Genomic DNA, 25,489 nt, shown 5'->3' with positions numbered 1-25,489 from the left:
CTTTTAGTTTGTCTTCCAGACGCACGTGGCCGTTCACTCTGCATATACCTCAGAATCCTTTAGGATTTTCCTTCTCCATCATGGCTGAAATGTCTAATATTCCCATTTCCCTCCCCTACTTAAGTTTTACATGCACTCCTTCCCTTCATCTGGTCATCAAGGGATTCACCAGTTCCTAACTGTATATGCGTAGTGTTAACTATTGTTAAGGAAGTAGCAATATCTTTCGTGAGGCTCCTTTCGCAGGTGTAGGTCCTCAGTTCTCCATATTACCCATTTCCTGACCTTCCAGAAGCCACTTCCGCAATAAACAAACTCACCAAAACAAGCAGAGCCGCATCTCGCGCAATGGATCTCAGATTTGCTCTGCCGCAGTTCAGGACCTTACCCTTGAAATGGCCGCATATCTCCGTTACTGATTGAAACTAAGAGGATAATGAAGAGTGATATGATGACATATTGGTTGTTATGTGGAGAGCATTCTGACCAGAGTGTCACCTCGGCTGGATGCATTACATCTGGTGCGAAGGGGCCAATGCACAGGATCAGAACATGCTGCAGAAATGTGTAAACGCTGCCCGATTCATCATGCGCAATGCTCTCTTCAGCATCCTGGACACTTTCAAAAGACGATTTGACTGAAAGGCAGCCCCATCATTAAGAATCCCCGTCGCTCGTGTCTTGTCCTCTTCTCATTGCTATCATCAAGTAACAGTCGGATGACACACGCTCAACTTCTCAGCTTCTTCCCCTCCGACGTAAGATTTCTGAATTGACAAAGAACCCATGAACACTCCCTCAGTATTTTTCCTCCCTTTTTTCAATGCATAAATAATTTATTATTTTATAAATATATATACTTCTTACCGTAATATATATTTTTCATTTTTGGGTATTGCAATGCAGCGCCGTCGCAAACCAACACATTTCACGACATGTGAAACCTGATTCTGATTTTGATTCTGGTGCTATCACACCGGATTCTACCCCAAGTGTATCTTTCTTTCATTTACATAAACTCAATCACTTCAGTAAAACCGATTCTTTGCTTTCCCTGCTTTGGTAATCGTATGGAAAGCGATTGTACAGGAACGGAGTTTGAATTTTACTAGGACACCGGAGTTCAAGAGGCCGGGGGTACATTGCATCAATTCATTTGGTCTTGATGTTCGTATTTCCACCGCAGGTCCGGACTCGCAAAGAACCTGGAACGCATGGACCTTTGAAACGTAAATTAAAATGCAATTTTCGAGTTGGATTGTTTCGCGTGTGCTCAGCTGGTGTTTGTGTAATGAGAGGGATTATTGGATTTAACACGGAGCTGAAAACTTATTTGGAATAGAAATCCGCAGGGAGATGATGTCCTACTCTTAAATTGCTTTTACTTACAATATAAATATACACACCCACAGATGCGCAATTCATATAACAGCGTAACCCAATTTGTATGCCTGCGCGTAGTGCTCACCTCGACATAAAATGACTCGGAATAGGCACCTGCCATTGGAGTACTATTATTACCCAATGTTTGTGGCATTTGCAGTCCCAGGTAGGTCCACGATGTGTTGTGAGTTGGATGAGACGGAAATCTCCAATTCCTCTCTTGAGTTTGCAAATAGAAACAAGAAGTGAATGTCCGGTTAAAGTTGGAAATTCTGTGCAGGGTATTTGGAGCGGAAATCCGTGCTGAGCTGTCGGGGCTGTAAGTTGTGATTTGGAAGTAGAAGAAATTCGCTCCGAAGTGCATTGGGATAGAATGAAAGAGATGACCCCGCACTGCTGGAAATGCAACGAGTAACGAAACACACGCAGTGAGGACCTTTGCCTGTTTAGCTGAATCTGATGAAAATGTTTTGCAAGTGTTGTTTCTCCCTTGGAAATGTACAAAACATTTTAAAACATGCAGTGTTATGCTCCATATAAAATACACTATTTCTTGCCATGTGCAATGACTAGAACGCGGAACGGAGAATCGAAGATTAATCGCGTGTATCAGGTATATGCAGGCTTTTGCATCGGGCGGACTAATAGCCGATGAAGTTCAGGGTGGTGAAATATGGCGTGATGTATTTTCGTGGAATGTTTTCCTCTCCCGTAGCCCATCCCTTGATTGGTGAATGACTTCCAGATTCTTCACTTGATTGGCGCTGTTGCAGCACCACAAAAACTAATTCTGCGGATGCTCGGGGAGAAACACCATCATCAGTCACTTCTGTTTCCTGTTGTTGTTGAAATCCCTTTTTATTCCACGCCCGCTTCCATTATTCCACACTCAAGCCTCTTAACTTTTCTCACCTGCCTATCACACCCCCCCAAGTGTCATGTCCTCTTTCCTTTTCCCCTACAGCCCACTCTCCTTTCCTGTCAGATTCGTTCCTCTCCAACCCTTATCTTTCCTACCCACCTGGCTTCACTTGTCACTTCCGGGCTATCCTCCGTCCCCGCCGCCCACCTTTTACCCCAGCATCTCCTCGTTCCTTTCCAGTCCTGATGAAGGGTTTTGGCTGTTTATTCATTTCAGTCGATGTTGCCTGGCCTGCTGAATTCCTCCAGCATTTTGTGTGCGTTGTTGTTTATTTACAAATTTGTTCTGTTGCATGTTGACGTTCGTTATGAGGTTGAACAGTTCTGAGAAGCATTTCCTTCCTTCTGCAGTTCCCTGCAGTTTTTCTTTGAAGACTGTTTTTCATCCTCCGTATTTCTCTTTTTTTGTGCTTTTAAGGCCGGGATTAAATCTCACTATTCGACATTATAGATGTTTAGCGAGAAATATCTGTGCTTGTCTGAAAGAGCAGGGAGCAGAATCAAATGCAGCGACAGTGAAACAGGATACTCATTCGAGTCGGGGCAGTGGGAATAAAATAATTAAATTGACTTCACTCCCAGTCACTTCATTCCCAGTAAAACATTTCTCAGCCCTGTTCATGGTCGCTTCTTTCATTCTCTTGCAGTGAATCTGGTGACGATTATGACGCTGTCCCGTGGAAAGTCCGGTCTCTCCAGATGTATCACTCGTTACCTGGTGGCTATGGCGACGGCGGACCTCTCGGTGATTGTCTGCAAGGTGACGTTGCACCAAATTGCCGATATTTATTGGTCGTATTCATTCTTGTTCTACACTCCCGTGTGCAAGGTAATTCTCTTCCTGTCTGCCCTGACTATCGACTGTTCTGTTTGGTTCACGGTCGTTTTCACCTTTGATCGATTTGTGGCCATTTCCACTCAGAAACTGGCAAGAAAATACTGCACCGAGAGAATTGCGGTGATGATTCTTGTGACGCTGAGCGCGATCTTCTGCTTTAAGAACATTCCCTGGGCTTTTGCTTACACTGGTTTCAGAATTATCACAGATATTTCGTGGGGTTGTCGAATATTGCCGAAATTATTTTTTCATCCGGCATGGCTTGCATTTTCTTGGATAGACCAGCTGTTAACTCCAGTGATTCCATTCTGTTCAATTGTATTGCTCAATGCGCTCACCGTCAGACGCATTTTGATAGCTAATCGGGTCCGCAAATCTCTCCGGGACTGCAATAACGGGGATCCCGAGATGGCGAACCGTAGGAGGTCCATCATTTTGCTGCTCGCCATCTCCAGCAGTTTTATTCTGCTCTGGGTCACAAGGGTCGCATATTTTGTTTACTCTCGGGCACACGGGATATTTCTGTCCAGAATTTACATGAACCCGTTTGCAAGATTTGAACAATCTGCGATTATGCTTCAGATGCTCAGCTGCTGCACAAACACGGTCATTTACACTGCGACCCAGAGAAAGTTCAGGCAGGATCTGATCCACGTGATCAAATACCCTTTATCACTAATCAGATCTTCAGTGATGTGAAGCATGTTTGTTTTTCAGAAACTTGATAACAGAAATCCAACGATTTTGCACGTCAAAAGATTGGGCGATAAAACAGCTTTGGATAAATTATGATTTGTTTCCCCTAGATTAAGATATCGTAAAATTAAGCAGAATGTTCCCCATTACACAAGATCACGCATTGGCGTCGAGATACACAAAATGGAACGGTTCCCCTCTTTAAAGCCGACTTCTCTCTTCTTTCCCCTTTGAAAATGTTATTGAGCATGCGCTATTAGGCGCGTATTGATCTGTATATACAGTATGTGTTCAGTTCGGGTTCCGTAGGTAGAAAAAAACTGTTAACTTAGCTCCAGTTTCTAGTGTTTTTATTTATAGCTTTGTAGTGTAACTGGTCACATACACAACAAATTAGTGACCCTACATCGTACCGGAAAGCAGTGTTTTAATTGATAACGGCAATTGGAAGGAAGCGTGAGTTTCCTCTCCCACTCAACATCCTTACACGCCCCTCTCTTCCGGAGACACTGGCGATCTATTGGCCTGTGGGTCCTGCCGTTTGGGATACTGAATGCAGGGTGGGGAGTGAGCAGTGTAACTCCTTCCCGGGTCCCGAGGCTGACGTTTTAACCACATTGAAATTTTGTGCGAGGGTGGGGCTAGGGAAGCAGATCCGGTGTCCTCCGTGAGACAGGGGGTGGGTGGAGAGAGGGGGACTTACCTCCTCCTGCAGCGAGTAGACTGCCGCAGAGACCAGAGGTGGTCAGAGCCCCTGAAACCAAACACCGGCAGCATAAGGGTTTCTGTTTCCTCCAGCAGTCTGAAGACTTACCGTGTAGTAGGTCAATACCTCGTTGTACTTTGTCTTGGGTGAAATAGGTGGGTTGCTGGGCGGTGGGTCTCGTTGCTCTGGTAGGGCCCAATCCGCGTTGTATCTTAAATAAAATAAAAAAAAAATCCAGTCAATGAACGAGGTAACTGATGATGGGGAAGAAGTTTTGTCACAACCACGGATTCGACAGCGCGGTAGATACGGCAATTGCGCTTGTAAATATGCACCTATCAGCTAATTATTAATTGATTGTGATAGTATTGAACTCCATGCTTGTTGTCGTAGACTTGGACACAGCACAGCAAAGCTTCGCTGCCTGTTTGCATTCTGCCTTGCCTGAGGAATTGGACTTCGATTCAACTGACTCTGAAAATTAGCGGTATTCGTTTAATATTTAGCTGTTCTCTTCAGCCACAGTGTAGGTTTCGTTTTCCATTTGAGAGTTTTAGTTAACGGTCCTGTTTGCCGAGCGTTTATTGTTTTCTTTTCCCTTTAACACTGTTCGCATTAAAGTCTGTGAAATTTCGATCCACTTCAGTGTCTCCCACTCCGCACTTGGGCCATATCCGAACCTGGTGACAGTAAGTCTCGACCACACAAAGGTGGACCCAACAGAGAGAAGGCAGCTGACCTTGGCTATGAGATTCATTAGTCAGAGTCGGGGCAGCAATGTTCCTTTGGAATTCCCATGTATCCTATGTATATGTGCTCAGACTCTGCCCCTGTGGCTCAGAAAGTTAGGGAAACGAAGAGGATGGCAGAAGTGATAGGGGACTCTATCAGACAGGCGATTCTGTGGACGCAGGAAAGAAACTCGGATGGTGGTTTGCCTACCAGGTGCCAGGGGTCCGGGATGTTTCTGATCGCGTTCACGAAATCTTGAAGTGGGAGGGTGAGGAGCCAGAGGTCGTTGTACATATTGGTACCATCGACATAGGCAGGAAAAGGGAGGAGGTCTTGAAAGCAGACTACAGGAGAGTTAGGAAGCAGGTCCACAAAGGTAGAAATCTCGGGATTCCTGCCTGTGCCACGTGACAGTGAGTATAGGAATAGGGTGATTTGGAGGATAAATACGTGGCTGAGGGATTGAAGCAGTGGGCGGGGATACAGTTTTATTTTTAGATTATTGGGACCGCCCTTGGGGCAGGAGTAACCTCTGCAGAAAGGAAGGGTTGCACTTGAATCCCAGAGGGACCAGTATCCTGGCGGGGTGGTTTGCTAATTGCTAATGGGGAGAGTGTAAATTAGGAATGCTGGGGGTGGGGGGTGGGAACCAAACTGAAGAGACGGAGGAAGAGGCGGTTAGTTCACAAATAGAGAAAGCTCGGACTCAGTGCGAGCGGGAGGATAGGCAGGTGATAGAGAAGGGACGCATTCAGACCGATAGTTTGAGATGTGTCTATTTTAATGTAACGAGTATTATGAACAGAGTGGATGAGCTTAGAGCGTGGATCAGTACTTGGAGATGTGATGCTGTGGCCATTACAGAGACTTGGATGGTTCAGGGCGAGTGCCTGGCTTTAGATGTTTCAGAAAGGACAGGGAGGGTGGCACTGTTGATCAGAGATAGTGTCACCGCTGAAGAAAAGGAGGGAGGCATGGAGGGATTGTCTACGAGTGGAAGCTAGGATTAGGAAGGGGTCAATACCTCTACTGTGCGTTTTTTGAGAATCACCCAATATTAACAGCGATATATTGAAGCAGACAGGGAGACAGATTCTGGAAAGGTATAATAATAACAGGGTTGTCATGGTGGGAGGTTTTAATTTCCCAAAATATCGATTGGCATGTCCTTAGAGCGAGGGGTTTAGATGGGGTGGAGTTTGTTAGGCGGATTCAAGAAGGTTTCTTGTCACAATATGTAGATAAGCCTGCAAGAGGAGAGACTGTACTTGATCTGGTATTGGGAAATGAATATGACCAGGTGTTAGATCTCTCAGTAGGAGAGCATTTTGGAGATAGTGATCACAATCCTATCTGCTTTACCATAGAATTGGAGACGGATAGGAACAGACAAGTTAGGAAAGTTTTTAATTGGAGTAAAAGGAAATATGAGGCTATCAGGCAGGAAGTTGGAAGCATAAATTGGAAACAGATGTTCTCAGGGAAATGTATGGAAGAAATGTGGCAAATGTTTAGGTCATATTTGCGTGGAGTTCTGCATCGGTACGTTCCAGTGAGATAGGCAGAGGATAAAGGCTGTTTTAAGTCTTGTCAAGTAGAGAAGAAGATCTTACTAAAGCTTCAAAAGCTAGGTAATGATAGAGATCTAGAAGATTATGAGGTTAATAGGAAGGAGCTTAAGAAAGAATTTAGGAGAGCCAGAAAGGGCCATGAGAAGGACTTGGCAGGGAGAATTAAGGAAAACCACAAGGCATTATACAAGTACGAGAACAGCAAGAGGCTAGGACGTCAGAGAATAGAATTAAGTGTGTCAGTGGAAACGTGTGTAGGTTTTCTATTTTTTTATGCTTCTATAAACACTTGTTTCTGCCTCCATCGTGACAGAAGGATCTTGCCAAGTAATGGACCCAGCGAAGTTTGAACAGTGACGTTTTGACATTGGTGGCTTGAGGAGACGGTGCCTTTACTCAAAGTGTATGTCCTGACTTTTGGAATGTAGAGTTCCGAGTTTACTGGGCTTCTCTAGTCTACATTGAGTTTCTCCCGTATCCATTCCAAGCTTTTCAAGTCACATGTCCCCAGGTTCGCAGCTTTGTGGCCCCGTGACTCAGGTCTGCATAACAAATGAGCGCTTCAAGCAAGCTTATCAACTGATTCAAAAAGTCATCATTCAAGTCAAAAGTGTCAATTCTGGAAGAGCCCTACTCCGAAAGCTGATTCCTGGCTGGAGTGTGCAAACACACAAGTAAAACATAGAAACGTAGAAAACCTACAGCACAATACAGGCCCTTGGACCCACAAAGCTGTGCCGAACATGTCCTTACCTTAGAAATTACCCAGCGTTACTCATAGCCCTTTATTTTTCTGAGCTCCATGTACTTGTCCAGGAGTCTCTTCTAAGACCCTGTAGTATCCGCCTCCATCATCGACATCGGCAGCCCATTCCACGCACTCACCACTCTCTGCATAAAAAACCTTACCCCTGATATTTCCTCTGTACTTACTCCCCAGCACCTTAAAACGGTGTCCTCTATTGCTAGCCATTTCAGCCCTGGGAAAATGGCTCTGGCTATCCACACGATCAATGCCTCTCATCATGTTTTCATCTCTATGAGGCCATTTTTCATTCTTCGTCGTTCCAAGGAAAAAAAAGGCCGAGTTCACTCAACCTATTCTCATAAGTCATGCTCCCTAATCCAGGCAACAGCGTTGCAAATCTCCTCTGCACCCTTTCTATGGTTTCCACATCCTTTCTGTAGTGAACCGACCAGAACTGAGCGCTGTACTCCAAGACTCAAAGTTGGGTCTGACCAGGGTCCTTTATAGCTGCAACATTACCTTTCGGCCCCTAAACTCAATCCCACGATTGATGAAGACCAAGATTGATGCTTTCTTAACCACAGAGTCAAACTGCGCAGCAACTATGAGTTTCCTATGGACCCGGACTTGAAGATCCCTCTGATCCTCCACAATGCCAAGAATACGGAATGGTATTTTCTCTCATTGACCTTCTTCTTGACCTACCAAGAAGAACCACCTCACACTTACCTGGGTCGAACTCCATCTGCCACATCTCAGCCCAGTTTTGCATCCTATCAATGTCCCACTGTAACCTTTGACAGTCCTCCACACTATCCACAACACTCTCAATCTTTGTGTCGTCAGAAAATTTACTAACCCATCCCTCCACTTCTTCATGCAGGTCATTTATTTAAAAAATCACATTTATAAAGTAACCCCTGTCAAGAACACTTGAAAGCTCTTGATGAAAGTCATGGTAGAGACTGGGGAAATTGAACTATCATGTAGCAAATTAAACAGATCTGTAGAGATCCAGTTGGCTTAGCGATGAAAGAAACCTGTCTATGCTGTCTTGATCTGTAACATTGTGAGCAAGACAGTCTTTAGCTTTCAAGTTTCATGTTTTGAAGGATTCCCAAGGACCTTTCTCTATGTTCCCAAGGTTTTCATTTTTCTGATTGTTTCCAAGGCTTTATCAACATGTTTAGGGGTTTTCAATGTCTTCCGCATCTGCAGGACTCCCAAGCCTCCCTCTCGGCCCCGTCCGATGTTTCTTGATCTCAGTCAGTTGGGGTTCCCAGGTCGCTCTATCTCTCTGGATCCACAAGTCTCCCTGCATCTCGAGTTCCCCATGACTCCCTCTCGAGTTCCCCATGACTCCCTCTCGAGTTCCCCATGACTCCCTCTCAAGTTCCCCAGGTCTCTCAGTCTGTCTGAATTCCCGAGTCTCCCTGCCTCTCGAGTTCCCCATGACTCCCTCTCGAGTTCCCCATGACTCCATCTCAAGTTCCCCATGACTCCCTCTCGAGTTCCCCATACCTCCCTCTCAAGTTCCCCATGACTCCCTCTCGAGTTCCCCAGGTCTCCCTCTCGAGTTCCCCATGACGCCCTCTCGTGTTCCCCATGACGCCCTCTCGAGTTCCCCATGACTCCCTCTCGAGTTCCCCAGGTCTCCCTCTCGAGTTCCCCATGACGCCCTCTCGTGTTCCCCATGACGCCCTCTCGAGTTCCCCATGACTCCCTCTGAAGTTCCCCATGACTCCCTCTCGAATCATCCCTGGATCTCGAGTTTTCAGGTCTTCCTTGGCCATCCGGTGCCAGCTGTAGGGAGGGGGCGCTGTAGTGACTGCTTCAGGCCTGTGCAGGGGATCAGAGAACGTTGTACTCTGAGATTTTAGAACACCTGAATTTGTTAATTGTTGACTAACAACAGTTATTAATGGTCTCCGAGTTCCTTGTGTTTTCTTCTCGAGCGATTCGCTCTTTGTAATGCGGTTTCCTGTCGCTTTCTGTTGAAGTTTGGGTTAATTTTGATTGTCTCAGGGATTCTATGTTAGTTTTATTCTTGAAGCAGATACCCGATTAGCTCCAATCAGAGGGTCCTCATTTTGAGAATGATCCGTCTCACGGTGTTACTTGGTCGAACTATCTCTGTAAACGCTCTTGTTTCTGTCTCTACATTGAAGTCTATGGCTGCGATATTGGCAGTGAACACCATGACACATATCTCCTCTTGTGTCCTTGATTCTGCTTGGGAGCAGAAACCTCTGCTAGTTCATAATCCTTTTGTAGTTACTTTCTCATTTTTAAGCCAGGCCTTCTGTGACACATCTTCCCCGCCATTCCCCAAACAGAGGTCTACAGGAAATCTCGCCTCGCTCCCAAACATTAAATAATATGGCGATAACCAGCAGCTTCATGTTATGAACAGTTGCAGCAGTGGAACAGATGCCCAAAATGCTCACCCCATTTGTTCTTCCTGCTGATATCCAGGTTTCCGAGCATGTCCGGTTGAACATCTCAGGTCGGGGATCTCCCTGAGGGTGATAAGGCGTACTCCTTTGCTTATCGACTCCAAGCATGTCCAGTAACACCTGTATAAGATTCCCAGAACCTTGGCGGCAAGCCTAGTGGACTACACCTTCCTGATCGTGTGTATCCGACTTGGAAGTCCATAATAAACTTTGGCTTCGGTGGACGCCCCTGATGCTTTGTCGGGAAAGTTTGAGCATGGTGTAGTGATCAGTACTAATCAAAACATTCGCAGTGTCACTGGATTCAGGCTCTGCATACTAGTAACTCAAGTGGCTCCGCACCCCGTAAATGGGACAAGGGAGAACCCTAGTTGGCTGCCTCATCCCCCGAATACATCGAATGCACTGTCTACAGTCCTCTTCGACCCCAGGCTTCATTCGGGGCCAGTAGAACCGACCTCGGACTGTTCAAACCCCAAATGACCTGAATCATTATGAAGTAACTTCAACACAATCCTCCGATGATTCTCAGGTAAAACCAACTGGGAATGCCGAAGCCTGTCTGGAGCAGACCCTAACCTGTATAGAACCTGGTTCCTCAACTCCAGCTTGTTCCATTCTCCCAGCAGTAGTGGGTATGGCAGGGTGTTTCGTCTTTTCAACTTGGTCCATAACCCCTTCGGCAAAAGCTGACCAAACGGTACATCTCGACACCAGTCCTCAACGCAGACAATTGTTTCGCAATCAGGGGTTTCAAGTTGCAGTGAGCTTGCGGAATGCCGCAACCAGAAGCTCCCAAATGATCCACAACTCTATCCTGCTCTGTCCTTGCTTCTGATTTCCCCGTGGCAGAGAACTGGGACTGCTTTATCTCCAAATGCAGGAACACTCTCCCACGCTCCATCCATTTCCACAGCTCCCTGCGAACGCCTGGACAATACATCCGCATGAATGTTCCGGCTGCCTGGCCGATACTTCAGGCTGAAATCACAGGCCGACAACGCCGCCAACCATCGATGGGCTGGGGCATCCAATTCCGCCGACGTCAAGATATAAGTAAATGGATTGTTGTTATTCCTCACCTGGAATGTGGCACCATATAGAGACAATCACTCAACTTATCCACCCCAGCCAGAATGCAGAAACTCTAATTTGTGTGTGATGTAGTTGCGCTTGGAGGGTGACAGGTTTTAAACCTCATCCTAATGTAAAACCCTCCCTAAACCATCTCATCCGGCGTCTGTATGCAACACATACGACAAACTGGGGTTTGCAAAAGCCAACACAGGTGTTTTACTCAGCAGCTGCTTCTGCAAATGGGAGGCCTCTTCAAATTTTGCGTCCATCTTACCCCAAAAGGCTTCGAAGGGCCTAGGTAAACTTTATTATCTTCTCCTTTCGTTTTACTCCCTTTTTCCTCCAAGGGACGGTAACCGCATAGAAACTGATTCAAGGAGTGTTTTTTTTGGAGTAGTCGTTCAGGACATATGAATGCGGTCTTCTCTTTGTCAGCTTCACTCATGTGTATCTGATAATACCCATTCAGGCAGGCCAGTGGAACAGCACACTGGTCAGGGACTGTATGTTGGTTTAGTGTCTGATAGTCAATACTTCCTATTCTTCTTCCTCGAGACCATCATGGGTGATGCATAACAACTCCGTGACTCAGTGATAATCCCAGCTTCTTTCAGTTTCATCAGATGCTGCCGAACATCCTCCACCTCTGTGTGCTAATTGCCGAGACTTTTCTCTGAAGAGCGTGTCCTCTGTCACTAAGAAGCTTATGGCGAGTATTCCAGGAACGACCCACATCAACTCGTCAGTAAAAAAAGACATCTTCGAACTTCAAAATCTTTTCCGCCAGTCTCCTTTTCCAACCTTCAGGCACCGGGGTTGGGGGGTGGGGCAGCAAACGTGGGTGTTAACTTTCCTAATACAGAAGATTGCCTCCCTTCTGATTCTTTCACAAGAAAACTAGACACTACAGTCATTGGAAAAAGTTGTGCTATCGGTATCCGCCGCCTGAGGGCGACCTCTCTTTCCGAGTTGTACCTGACAATCACTGACATCCTGTTTGCCTGTATAGCCGATGGTTTCTGCGGTTCAGGCCTCACCAGTACCCCAGCAGGTAAGCGTGACTCCACTTCATAGTCTCTCAGAACATCCACCAGGAGGTCCTCGGGGTCAGGCATTCTGGGATTTTTGAGGTTTCCTGTCGCTCTAACTGCTTCCTCAGGCAATTACACCACCAATTGAACCTGGATGTACCACACAGTCACTCGTATTTGATGAACGTCGGGTGTAAGATGGCCTTACACTTCTTCAAAAGCAGTTCTGAACACTGGGTCAATGCCCAATGTTTTCAGAGATCTCTCTCTAATTCTGCCCTTGCATGCTCCTATGTGCCTCCTCACAATAGGAGTATTTGTTCCCACAGGAACTGAAGTTTGACATTATGTGTCACATATCGGTTGTGGAAGGATCTGTATCGCAGAGTAACCCGAGAACCTCTGTCGAATATTACCCTCGATCCATAGGGATATACTAGAGCTTGGCCCCGCTAAGCCTTCAGGATTGGGGTTTTGCACTTTAGTGTTTTCCTTGATACTTTGATTGGAACGCGTTGCCCCCGAGACGCCAGATCGTTTCGTCCCTGTGTCTCTCCGCGGGTTCCAGAGTTCCCCTTCTGTTTAAGCAACCATTAAACCTGTACTCTTTAGTTCATGATCCCCAATCCTGGAAATTATAATTCTATGCATCAACCCTTTTAATGACATTCTTGATTTCATACATCTATCGGAGGACATTTCTCAGTTTCCTACAAGGCATCAAACCCAGTCATCACTGAAGATCTATCGTGGGCCCAGCAGGTTGATGCAATTAAAACTGAGGCACGACAGCGACTATATTTCCTCAGGAGTTTGAGGAAACTTGGTATGTCACCAAGGACTCTCGCGGATATCTATCGATGTACTGTAGAGAACATTTTAACTGGTTGCCTCGCTGCCTGGTATGGAGAGACATTACACAGAATCAGAAAAAGCTGCAGAAAGTTGGAAACTCAGCCTGCTGTACCATGGGCCCAAGCGCCCATAGCATCGAAAAGGCGATGCCTCAGAAAGGCAGCATCTATCATCAATGACTCCCATCTCCCAGGACATGCGCTCTTCTCATTGCTACCGTCAAGAAGGAGGTACACACTGAAGAAACACACTGAATGTTTATGAAGCAGCTCCTCTCCACAGACCATACCTCACCATCATAATTCTGAATGGACAATGAACCCACATACACTATCTCACTACCTATTTCTGTTTGCTCTCTTTTTGGGTTACTTTATTCTCTCACTCCCATCTCACATCGTGCCCCTTTCTACTTCCCCATCTCTCTACCTTCCCATCTCCCTCATCCTCCACCGTCGCTCCCTCCTGCCACTGCCTCTTTCCCATCCCGTCTCTCTCTCTTTCCCTGCCTCGCCTCTTTCTCCTCCCTCCGTCTCTGACTACCTTTTCCCGTCTCTCTCTTCTCCTATTCCTTTCCTCCCCATCTGCCTCCCAGACTCCTTTCCTTCCCTTACACTCTCTTTCACATCACCATCTTTCCTCCCAACCCTCTCCGTCAGTACTCTCTACCCCTCCATAACTTTCCCTCCCCCATCTAAATACTACCCATGCCTTCTCCCCCTTCTCCCATTCTCTTTAGATGGCAGGACCTGGACATTGATCAAGCGGGCGGTGGGTCTCTGAAGTAAGGATGTTTATTTGGGATTTCTCGCTTACCCAGACACAGTGTCGTCCTTCTCTTACCCCGGCATCCTGCGTCTTTCTGCATTGATACAAGAGACTGGGCAGGGACATGGAGCCAGTAGAGACTTTGTGTTGTTCCACATCCACCAGCTCGGTCTTGTATGGTTTGGGTTGAAATCAGATTGTATGATCTGGTACGGTGGGGGGATGGAGAAGAGGTGAAATGAGAGATGGGGGTAGGGATATATTGGGGGGGGGGAAGGAGAAATATGAGAAGAAGGAGGGACAGATGTGTGGTTGGAAGTGAAAGGGCAGAGTAAGTGTGAGAGTGAGGGGTAGAGATGGGAGAAACAAGGAAGGGGAGTTGGACTGAGAAAAGGGAGATGGAGGGTTAAAATGCAAAAGTGCGGGGAGACAGAGGGTGAGAAGTAAGGACGGAAAGAGATGGAAGAATGGAGGGAGGCAGAGAGGAAGGTAGGGAAGAGAAAGATAGGGAGGATGGAAGCGACGGGGAGGAACAGAATGGAATAGAAAAGGGGATGGATAGAGAGATAGAAGGAAGAGATGGCGAGGGAGAGATATGGTGCGAGGGGGAGAAAATATAAAAAAAGGCTAAGGGAGAAAAATGGAGGAGTAAGAGAAAAATGGAGGGGGATGCAAAATGGGCCGAGACAGATACGGGAAGAAATAGAATAAAATATGAAGAGAATGTGAGGTAGAAAGGAAAAATTAAATGCACAAGAAAAGGGACAGTGCTCACTCTCCTTCTCCGGGGCATGGAACCCCCAACCAAACACTGGGGCGAAAGGTCGACATCGTTGGTGGCCCGATTCACCCTCCCCGAGGTCGTGACCTTCGACCCTCCAGCATGTGCGCACTACCTTTGTTTTGCCATCCCCACAGGTGGTCGGTGATTCTACAGGTGGGAGACCAGGTTGCTTTTGAGGATGTTGTGGTAAGACACCTGTCTGACACCCCTTCCTGCAGGTCACTGGGTCAAGTGCGCTTTTGAGTCAGCCCAGTCGTTCCTGGGGCTTCCAGACAACAGGAGTTATGTCCCCAACTTCCACCACATCCATCACGTGTTTCTCAGGGACACTGGTTTTCTCCAGTGAAATAAATCCACCTTCCCTACACCCTGCGCCAACATTACAACTCGCAATAAAACTCTCAAAAATGCACCGCCTTGATAGGGGCAAGAGTCGGCAGGACTGCTGATGTCTGTGGAGAGGACAGTTTCCGTTCCGGGGCTTTCCTTGGGGAAAGGGGAAGCAATGGGAACCTTGGAGTGTTGGAGGTCAGAGTGGAAAGAAGGGGAAAGAAGGAATGTTGAATGAGAGGAGGTAAGGGCAGAAACAGAGAGAGAAAGAAGGCGTGGAAGAGGAAGAGTGTAGTTGAGAGTGGTGAAGGGAGGAAAGGGGAAAATGCGCTAAGGAGGGAAAGAAGTGGAAGGAAGTGTAAGAGAGGGGGACTGCAGAAACAGAGGTTAATGAGAGCGAGAGAGAGAGAGAGAGAGAGAGAGAGAGAGAGAGAGAGAGAGAGAGAGAGAGAGAGAGAGAGAGAGAGAGAGAGAGAGAGAGAGAGAGAGAGAGAGAGAGAGAGAGAGAGGAAGAAAGAATGGAATGAGCGAGTGCCCCACCTGTCCTGGTTCTGTTGGAGGATCTGAAACATTAATTCCATTTCTCCCTCACTAGAAGCTCATCTGCCTGCTAAGTTACCTTGTGTTTTTAATTTCAAAATTTCCTGGATTTTTCTTGACCCAATCAACCTCAGGCCCTGGAGCAAAATCCCTCACTGGTTAGTGAAGACACGAGGAAATCTGCAGATGCTGGAAATTCAAGCAACACCCACACAAAATACTGGTGGAACGCAGCAGGCCAGTCAGCATCTATAGGGAGAAGCGCTGTCGACCTTTCGGGCCGAGACCCTTCGTCAGGGTGCCTGGCCTGCTGCGTTCCACCAGCATTTTGTGCTGGTTAGTGGAGTTTCTGTTCGGGGTTCGGGACGATTGCAGCGAGCTCAAGCAGCCCTCTGCCAGAAGAGCTCAGATCCGGCCAATGGTGAGGCGCGGATCCCAGAATGCATGGCAGCAGAGAAACTGCCCGACTTGCAAGAAGGTGCAAAATAAGAGAACAAGAGGGCCTTCTGAATAGTTGAGGCCTCTCTCTATCTCGAGACTTTTCCCAGCCTGTCTGAGCATTGCGGGGCGAATGTTCAGAGTTGTGCCTATTAAAGCAAAGTATTGAAGGGAGCTTCGAGCACGTATTGTGATATTATAGCAATTATTGACACTTGGTTGCAGGAGGGGCATTTACACAAGCTCAGACATTGCAATAAAACCGATTGTTTGCTTTTGGTCTTTTGGTATTGGTATGGAAAGCGATTGCATGAATAGAGTTTGAATTATACCAGGGCACTGGGGTACAAGAGGTCGGGGATACGTTGCATCAATGAATTTGGTCTTGATTTTCATCTCCATATTTCCACGACAGTTCTGTACACCCAAAGAAGCCGTAACGCATGGATTTTTGAAACGTAAATAAAAATGCAAATTCGGAGTTGCATTGTTTCGCTTGTGTTCAGCTGGTGTTTGTGTAATTAAAGGTTGTAATCATGAAAATGATTATAATACACAACACGGAGCTGAACACTTATTTGGAATAGAAATCCGCAGGGAGATGATCTCCTATTCCCAAATCGTTTTAACCTACAGTATAAATATGCACGTCCACAGGTGCCCAATTCATATAGTAGTCCAATTTGTATGCCTGCGCATGGTGGTCACCTCGACAGGAAATGATTCACAATGCGCACTTGCCATACGAATACTATTATTACCCAATTTTAGCGGCTTTTGCGGTCCCAGGTGAGTCAACGATACCGGGTAAGTTTGATCAGACTGACATCTCCATGATGCACCAGGTCCTCTCTGAGTTTGTAAAAAGAGTAAAAAAAATTTGGAAACTCTCTTTAGGATATTTGGAGCGGAAATCAGTACTCATCTGTCGGGGCTGTGTGTTGTTATTTGGAAATGGAAGACATTTACTCCTAAATGCTTTCGGATAGAATGAAAGAAACGACACCGCACTGTAGTAAACGGCGAGTAACAAACACTCATGGTGAGGACGTTTGTCTGTTCAGATGAATCCGGTGAATATTCACATGGATCTGTACAAAACAATTTAAAACGTCCAATCTCATGCTGCGAATGGATAAAACACACAATTTCTTGCCACGTACAAGAACTGGAAGGGGAAAGTTGTGGAATGAGAATCGAAAAGTGGTCGCTTGTAGACGGCTTTTTCATCGGGTGGACTTACAGACCATGAAGCTCAGGGTGGTGAAATGGAAGATAATGTATTTTCGTGGAAGATCGAAAAGCGGAACTACAGTTTGAATGTTTTTGCAAACGGGCGGAGGCGTACGAGGACGCGCCACTGAAAGTGGCTGTACAAGCCGAGAAAGAAATCACGTCCAGATTTCCATTCTGTCGGAACGTATTCCTTAATAGATGGAAAAATGTCACGTTTAAACTTGCAAACGCGTCAATAAAGTCTGCTTTGTAGCACCGTGTTAAATTCCCGTCGGCTGAATATTGCAGTAAAACGGATCTACGGGAGATTTAGCTGAGTTGTTCCTGGGGTAATATACGATGATCTAAATATGTTATGTTGGATAACAGGCGACTAAATTGAGATCTGGTTGGTATTATGTGCAGCCTAGACCGAATAGACAGAAGTTTCTTTTTATGTCGCTCTTTTTGATGGAATCACCGACCAGAGTTCGAAATATAAATGAAGAACATTTATGAGAAATAAAGTTATTTCTTGGCATGGTGGTGGGTGGAATCTGGAACGAACCGCCTGAAAAAGTGGACGAGCCAGATTTGATTGGTCGGGAAAGAGGCAATTGCATAACAGGTGGTAGATTTAAAAAAAACGGTGAAGAGTGAGGAGGCGCCCGGTCTTGATTTAGAAGATTTCGCTCGGACCAAGTGTTTGTGGACATGATGGGAAGAAATGCGCTTTGTGTCTATAGCATTGCAGCCTGGTGTTAACCATTCTCTCCGGCACGTATCTGCGGATGAGTTTTCCTTTAATGACCGTGGATTGAGTATTTTCGTATTGCAATAACTATTACTTTGCTTAATTTTGACAGAAATGAGAGAGAATTCAGCCAATGCGGAGTTACTATCCAACAGTCAAGAGAATTCCCTCTGCATTTTGATACATAGAAACATAGAAAAGCATAGAAACCCTACAGCACAATACAGGTACTTCGACCCAAAAAGTGGTGCCGAACATGTCCCTACTTTAGAAATTACTAGGGCTACCCATAGCCCTCTATTTTTTTAAGCTCCATGTACCCATCGAAATGTCTCTTAAAAGACCCTATCGTAACTGCTTCCATCACCGTTGCTGGTAGCGCATTCCACGCACTCACTATTCTCTGCGTAAAAAATCTAACCCTGACATCTCTTCTGTACCTATTCCCCAGCGCCTTAAACCTGTGTCCTCTTGTGGCAGCTATTTCAGCCCTTGGACAAAGCATCTGAATATCCACACGATCAACGCTTCCCATCATCTTATACACCTCTAAGTACATGCCCACTTTTCAAGCTGTGAATATTTGACGATTGTGAACTTTAAGAACGTTTAAGATAGTTAGAGAGAAAGATCGAGCTTTTGCCAGTGTGAATGGCAGCATATGGGGTTTATAGAACGAATGAGACCGTGTCAGATTGGGTAGGTACGGTGCGGCATCTGCACTCGAACGCTAATCTCTTTCCCTCTTTTCGGGCTTCTGGCAGAGCTACTAATGTCTGGCAATTGGAGGAAATCATTTCCAGTGTTTTACATGGAAGATGATCGCATAATTCATTTGCTGATCGACGATTGGCCAGTCTATCGTATCTATTTTTCTCATATACAGACCATTCCCAGGGAAAGACAATCCGATTGATTCTATTATATTCGGAATCATGGATATTTGGACTTTCCTCTCCGAAGTCATGCCTTGATCTCTCGAGAATTCCCCCATCCATCACTGGATGGCGCTATTTCCGTATCACAAAGAACTCAAGAGATTGTACTGATGCTGGTGTTGCTGAGCTTCCTTTCTGTAGGACTCCCGACCCGCTTCTTCTATTCTCTACTCTGGCCTCATACTTCTACTCACCTGCCTATCACCTCCCACTGGATCCGCTCCTCTTCCCCTTTCTGCTGGTCCATTCTGTCCTGTCAGGTTTCTTTCTCTCCAGCGCTTGCATTTCCTACCGACCTGGCTTCACCTGCCACATTCAGGCCATCCTCCTTCCACTTCCCCAATCTTTTTACTCTGGCGTCTTCCCCCTTCTTCCCAGTCCTGAAGAAAGGTATCGTCTGTTTATTCATTTCTATAGATGTTGCTTGGACACCTGAGTTCCTCCAGCATGTTGCGTGTGTTTCTGTCTATTCAAAACATGTTTAGTTGCATTTTGACGTTTTCTAGGAAGCCGGACAATGCTGAGAAGCGCTTATGTCTAGATAGCAGTGCGTTCTTTCTGCAGTTCCCATGGGGTATTCTTTTAAGTACTAGGTTTCATCCTTCGTACATCGTGACTGTTTTTTGCACTTTCAAAACTGGATTAAATTTAATTATTCGCCATTATGGAAGTTTTACGTGAAAGATACGTGTTTGTATAAAAGATCAGAGAGAAGAATTAAATGCAGGAAACCTCATAAAAGATGCTAACTTGCAGCCGGAGTGAGCGAATAAATTAACTAAATTCATCTCCCTCTAATCACATCATTCAGAGCGCAACATTTCTCAGCCCAGTTCATGGTCTCTTCTTTCATTATCTCCCAGTGAACCTGTTGACGATTATGACGCTGTCCCGTGGAAAGTCCGGTCTCTCCAGATGTATCACTCGTTACCTGGTGGCTATGGCGACGGCGGACCTCTCGGTGATTGTCTGCAAGGTGACTTTGCACCAGATTGCTGCAATGTACTGGTGGGACTCTTTCTTGTTCTACACTCCGGTGTGCAAGTTAATTCTCTTCCTATCTGCCGTGACTGTCGACTGTTCGGTTTGGTTCACGGTCGCTTTCACTTTTGATCGATTTGTGGCCATTTCCACTCAGAAGCTGGCAACGAAATACTGCACCGAGAGAACAGGGGTGGTGGTTCTTCTGACGCTGAGCACGATCTTCAGTTTTAAGAACATTCCCTGGCCTTTTGCTTACACTGGGTTTAAAACTACCCCAAGTATTTCGTGGCAATGTCTGCTGTTGCCGACATTATATTTTTATCCGGGATGGGTTGCGTTTTCTTGGACAGACCAGCTGTTAACTCCAGTCGTTCCATTCTGTTTAATTGTATTACTCAATGCGCTCACGGTCAGACGAATTTTGGCAGCTAATCGAGTCCGCAGATCTCTCCGGGACTGCAGCACCGGGGATCCCGAGATGGAGAAACGTAGGAGGTCCATCATTTTGCTTCTTGCAATATCCAGCAGTTTTCTTCTGCTCTGGGCCGCAAGTGTCATATATTTTGTTTTCTCTCGAACGAACACGAGATTTCTGGCCAAAGCCCCCATGAAACCTTTTGCAAGGTTTGGAAAATCTGCGATTATACTTCAGATGCTGAGCTGCTGCACAAACACGGTCATTTACACCGCGACCCAGACAAAGTTCAGGGAGGAACTGTTCCACGTGCTCAAATACCCTTTAACTCTAATTAGATCTTTAGTGAAGTAAAATAAATTTGTTTTTCAGAAACATGATGGCGGAAATCCAACGATAGTGACTGTGGGAACGTTGGGTGGTAAAACAGCTTTGGATAAAACGATTAATTTTCCATATATTAAAAAATAGTAAAAGCCAAAACAGAGACTTTCCCAATCCACAAGATCACACATCACACGTGGTTGTATACGCTCTGGCCTCACTAAAGTCGACGTATTTTCTTCATTCCGCGCGGAAAGTTCCTGAAAATCTATTGTCACTTATACACAACATGCTTCTGAAATGATGGAGGAAGACGGAAGGCCAGTCAGCACCTATGGAAAAGCGGAAACAGTCGACGTTTTAGGTCGAGACCCTTCATCAGTCTGTGAAAAAGATTAGAAGTCAGTGTGAAAAGGCGGAGAGAGAAGATGAAGTAGAAGGTAGTGGGTGGTTGGGGGTACTGGCGAGGAGGAGGTGCAGCAAAGAGTTGGAAATTGGATTGGTGAAAGATAAAGGGATGAAGAAGGAGGAATTTTATGGGAGAGTACGGAAAACCACTGAAAAATGGAAGGGGGAGGAGCAACAAATGGAAGTGATGGGCTTGCAAGGAGATAAGGTGAGAGAGCAAAATCGGACTGCAGAATGGCGAAGTGGAAGGAGAGGCATTTACCGGAAATTCGAGAAATCGATGTTCATGCCATTGGTTTGGTGGCTACCTCGCCGGAATATAATGTATTGCTCCAACAACCTGAGTGTAGCCTCATCGCGGCAGTAGAGGAGACCATGGACTGACATGTCGGAGGGGGAATGGGAAATAGAAGTGAAATGGATGGCCACCAGGAGATCCCACCTTTTCTGGTGATTAGGTGATTGGCAAAGCGGAGTCCCAGTCTACGTGGGGTCACACCGATATGCAGGAGGGCACACCGGGAGCATCGGGACTCACAGATGGAATATCGCCTCACCTGGAAGGACAGTTTGGGGCCCTGAATTGTAGTAGGGGAGAAGGTGTTGGGGCAGGTGTGGCACTTGACCCGCTTGCAGTCTTAATTCACTTATTAATTGTCACTTCTTCAGCGTAAAATCTGAAAATACTGTAATTCGTTTCGAGGATCTCACCATAGCCGTTCCTGTTTCTTTGACAGCATTCATGATGCGAAATCCACGATAATGTCATTGCTTGTTTCCTTGATAATCCATTATTGTGACCAGAAAGTCAGTTTATCTGATGACCTAATTGTAAGAGATTATTCCGTTTCCAGTGCACGACTTACAGAAGTGGTAGCTTTATTTCATCTGACCTCTGATATATTAAATAACTTAGTCATTGCCATTAAAGGTTCCATTGGTGTACAGTAAGCTATTCAGCAGCAAGTGCAATTAATGGGAGGTAAGAGGAACAAACATTATTCGTCTTGTATGACGGGACCTTTGTAACTTTGCAACAAGATTGAAGCTCAATGAGGCAAAGTTGCTATGGAGAATAAGATAAATAATCGGCGCAGGAGAGGAACAGCGCGGTCATACTTTATGGTTTCATGGACCGTTCAGAAATTTGATGGAGGAGGGAAGGAATCTGTTTGTGAATCGCGGAGTGTGGACGTGTAGCTTTCAACGCTAATTCCTGAAGGTAGTAATGAGTAGAGTGCACATCCGGATATTGAAAGTTCTTTGGAGTTGGATGCCGATTATTTGAAGATGCCCATAATGATGAGTAGGGTTCAGCTCGTGATTGAGCTCGCTTTGTCTATAAAGCTTTGCATCCTCTCACGACCCTGTGCGCTAGAGCCTCTGCAACAGACTATAATGCAACCTGTCACAACGCTCTGCAAAGTGTATTTGTAAAAATTTACAGGAGCATTTGATAATTTACTGAATCTGTTCAATCTGCTAAAGACGGAGAGCTGCTGGTGTGACTTCTTCGTGATTGCATCAATGTTTTGGGCTCAGGTTGGCAGGGTGAATGCGGACCCAGGGTCATTCTAACAAATCCATCAACTCTGAGTTTACAGTCGAGTTGAAGTAAGGTGGATATACTAAACTGGAAGTCATCAGATTTCTGGGCAACATTGAGTTTCCGCTGTGGACGATATTATCACCAGCGGCTTATAAATGGAGGAAGACGTTCTGGAGAGTGAAGGAGTCATCAGGTGACCACTTGCTGTTCGCAATTATCCATGTAGACAGGCAGTGGAGAATGATGAAATCTGCTGATCATGAAAATAGCTAGAAATAGTAAAAAATCGCTTATCAAAGGGTCAGATGTCACATTTGTCTTGGTGATCAATATCTTTGCTGAAGTGTCCGGTGTCTTTACATCTGAAGCTGCTAGTCTCTCATCATTAAATGCTTTGTTCTGTTGTCTCCATTCCGCAAAATGGTTTCATTCTGGCTTCATCACCAACTCTGCCAATGTTTGCTTTGAAACATCTACCAAGCCAAATCGAAGCACTTAAATCCAGAAACTAAGTTATGCCAGGTTACCAGTCTGGAGAGCTATTCGTGTGTTTCAGTGAGACTTTGTAGAATGTTCAGTGGTAACGAAAGGCAGGCTTTCCTCTACGTGTAGCCAATGTTTAATTTCAGAATTAACGTCCCATTTCTTGTACCAACTGAAAAGATGCGGAAGCAAGTGGGCAATTTCATCAGTTTATCCTAATTAGTCGGTCGTCAACGTAACCAGCAGAGAGAATTTAACACGTTAACTTAATTGAACTGATTAAGTTAACTGGATCTACAAGTGGTTATGACATAATAATTCAATGACCAATTGAAAAAAGCAAACGATCCGCTCGTTTGGGACAGATGGCAACGGGAATTCACGAGAGGATGTGATACATAAAACGGTCCACCGGTTATACTGTAAATTCTATTTTTCTGTAATTTATTTTTTTATTGAAGTTCATCATCAAACAAAATTTCCATAAGATGTATTTCAGACATTGTACATATATATCATATAATCACATATTCACAAATCTCCACAAAGTATTTATCTGAGGTATACACTTATAGAAAAGAGTGGAAAGAAAAAAAACAAGCAAAAGGAAAAAACTATGTGCAAGTAGGGAGTGATTTATTTTTACAACATATTCATTGATTTGTGAGAATAAAATCCGGCCTATCACGTCCTGAAAGATGTAGGAGAGCCGAGGGAACGACTGGGAAGCAGGGAGGTAGTGGGAAGTAGTGGAGGGAGTGTGTAGAGTGGAAGATAGTGACGGAAGCCGGGAATGGAGGAGTACTGAGGGAGGGAGGAATTGAGAGGGAGAGGATTGGGTGCAATGAGTTGGGAAGCTGGGGAAGACAATGGAGGGACTGCATCTCAGCGGGCAGCGAGTCCTGAAACACACTCGCTGCAGGACAGAGATGGGGGACGTGAGTGAGGTGTCTACAGTCACCGCCACCCGCTCCCCTGACCACATAAGACGCTGCAGTGAAATGAGGGGGTGTTGTAGCACAGAATAAGGTGAAAAGAAACGGCAGCACCACACTTTCCGTGCAGCCTGGGTGTTCTAACTCAGTACCAGCAGAAAGGTACGTTTATGGACGGATGTGCGTATGTGTGATGGTGAGAAGTGAAGGGAGGCAAACGGCGGTAATGGCTCAAGTAAAGAGGGAAATCACTGAAGTGGATGAACCGTTCCCCGAATTTTAATGAGATCTGTGCTGGATAATGGAAAACCAGTAAACGCTAGTCCAACAAGGCGCTAGGAAAGAACTAAGCCTGTATTGCTGATGATACAAAGGTAGCTCGAGGGCAGCTAGTGTTGAGGAAGCAGGAAGACTGGAGGAGGACTGAGACAGACTTGGAGAATGAGCAGAGAGGTGGTAAATGGAATTCAGAGTCGGGAAGTGTTTGGTAAGCACTTTCTAATTGAGAAGAAAATTCAAAAACCGGAGATAGAAATGGACATGGGAGTCTTTGCGCACGGTGCCGTAAAGCTCAGCGTGTAGGTTGATTCCGTGGTGAGAAAGCAAGTGCAATGTAGATCAGATTAGTTTCAAAGTGCGGATTGAAAAAGATAGGTCTGGTCTGAGGGTTGAGATTCTAAATTAGAGAAATCAAATTTTGATGGTTCCAGTGGCAGTACAGCAGACAAACATGTCAACAATAATAACATTGCTTGGAAACCACTCAGTGAACAAAAGAAAAGAAAATATATCTTATCAATGGACACGGGCACTACGGTCTAACAAAGGAGAAATGGAAGACTCAAATTTGTATTATACACAGTAATGAAGGAGAACTTCAAGATCCAACACACTGATACGGATGAATATCTGTGGGACTACGTTGTTACTGAGTTTCCACTATTTCCTCACTTGACTGCAGACTGGACAGGTGTTGTGGAGGAGGCAAGGGAGATAAACCATCAATGGACTAAACACACTAAAGTAATTAAAACACACTCTGGTAAGGCAAATGAAATATTGAGAGATCCAAGCTTTTGGAGTAAGCTTTCTAATTGAGGGACGAATGTTAAAATACGTCCGGAGATAATAACAGTATCACATTCTTCTGTCATACTAATTTTATGCACCCTGATAATTGTATTGCTCAAAGTATATCAACTAAGAAGTTGGAAGGCTGAAATAATGGGAATAAACGTAGTTAATGCTTTCATGAAGCAACAGAGACGATCGTCAGTATAAAGTGGGTGAATTAAATTAGTAAATGTTAATAGATAGATAGATAGATAGATAGATAGATAGATAGATAGATAGATAGATAGATAGATAGATAGATAGATAGATAGATAGATAGATAGATAGATAGATAGATAGATAGATAGATAGATACTTTATTCATCCCCATGGAGAAATTCAACATTTTTTCCAATGTCCCATACACTTGTTTTAGCAAAACTAATTACATACAATACTTAACTCAGTAAAAATATGATATGCATCTAAATCACTCTCTCAAAAAGCATTTATAATAGCTTTTAAAAAGTTCTTAAGTAGCTTAGTTAAATAGCATT

Source organism: Hemitrygon akajei, chromosome 25, assembly GCF_048418815.1.
Source record: "Hemitrygon akajei chromosome 25, sHemAka1.3, whole genome shotgun sequence".
Taxonomy (NCBI): Eukaryota; Metazoa; Chordata; class Chondrichthyes; order Myliobatiformes; family Dasyatidae; genus Hemitrygon; species Hemitrygon akajei.
This window is presented reverse-complemented; position numbering follows the sequence as displayed.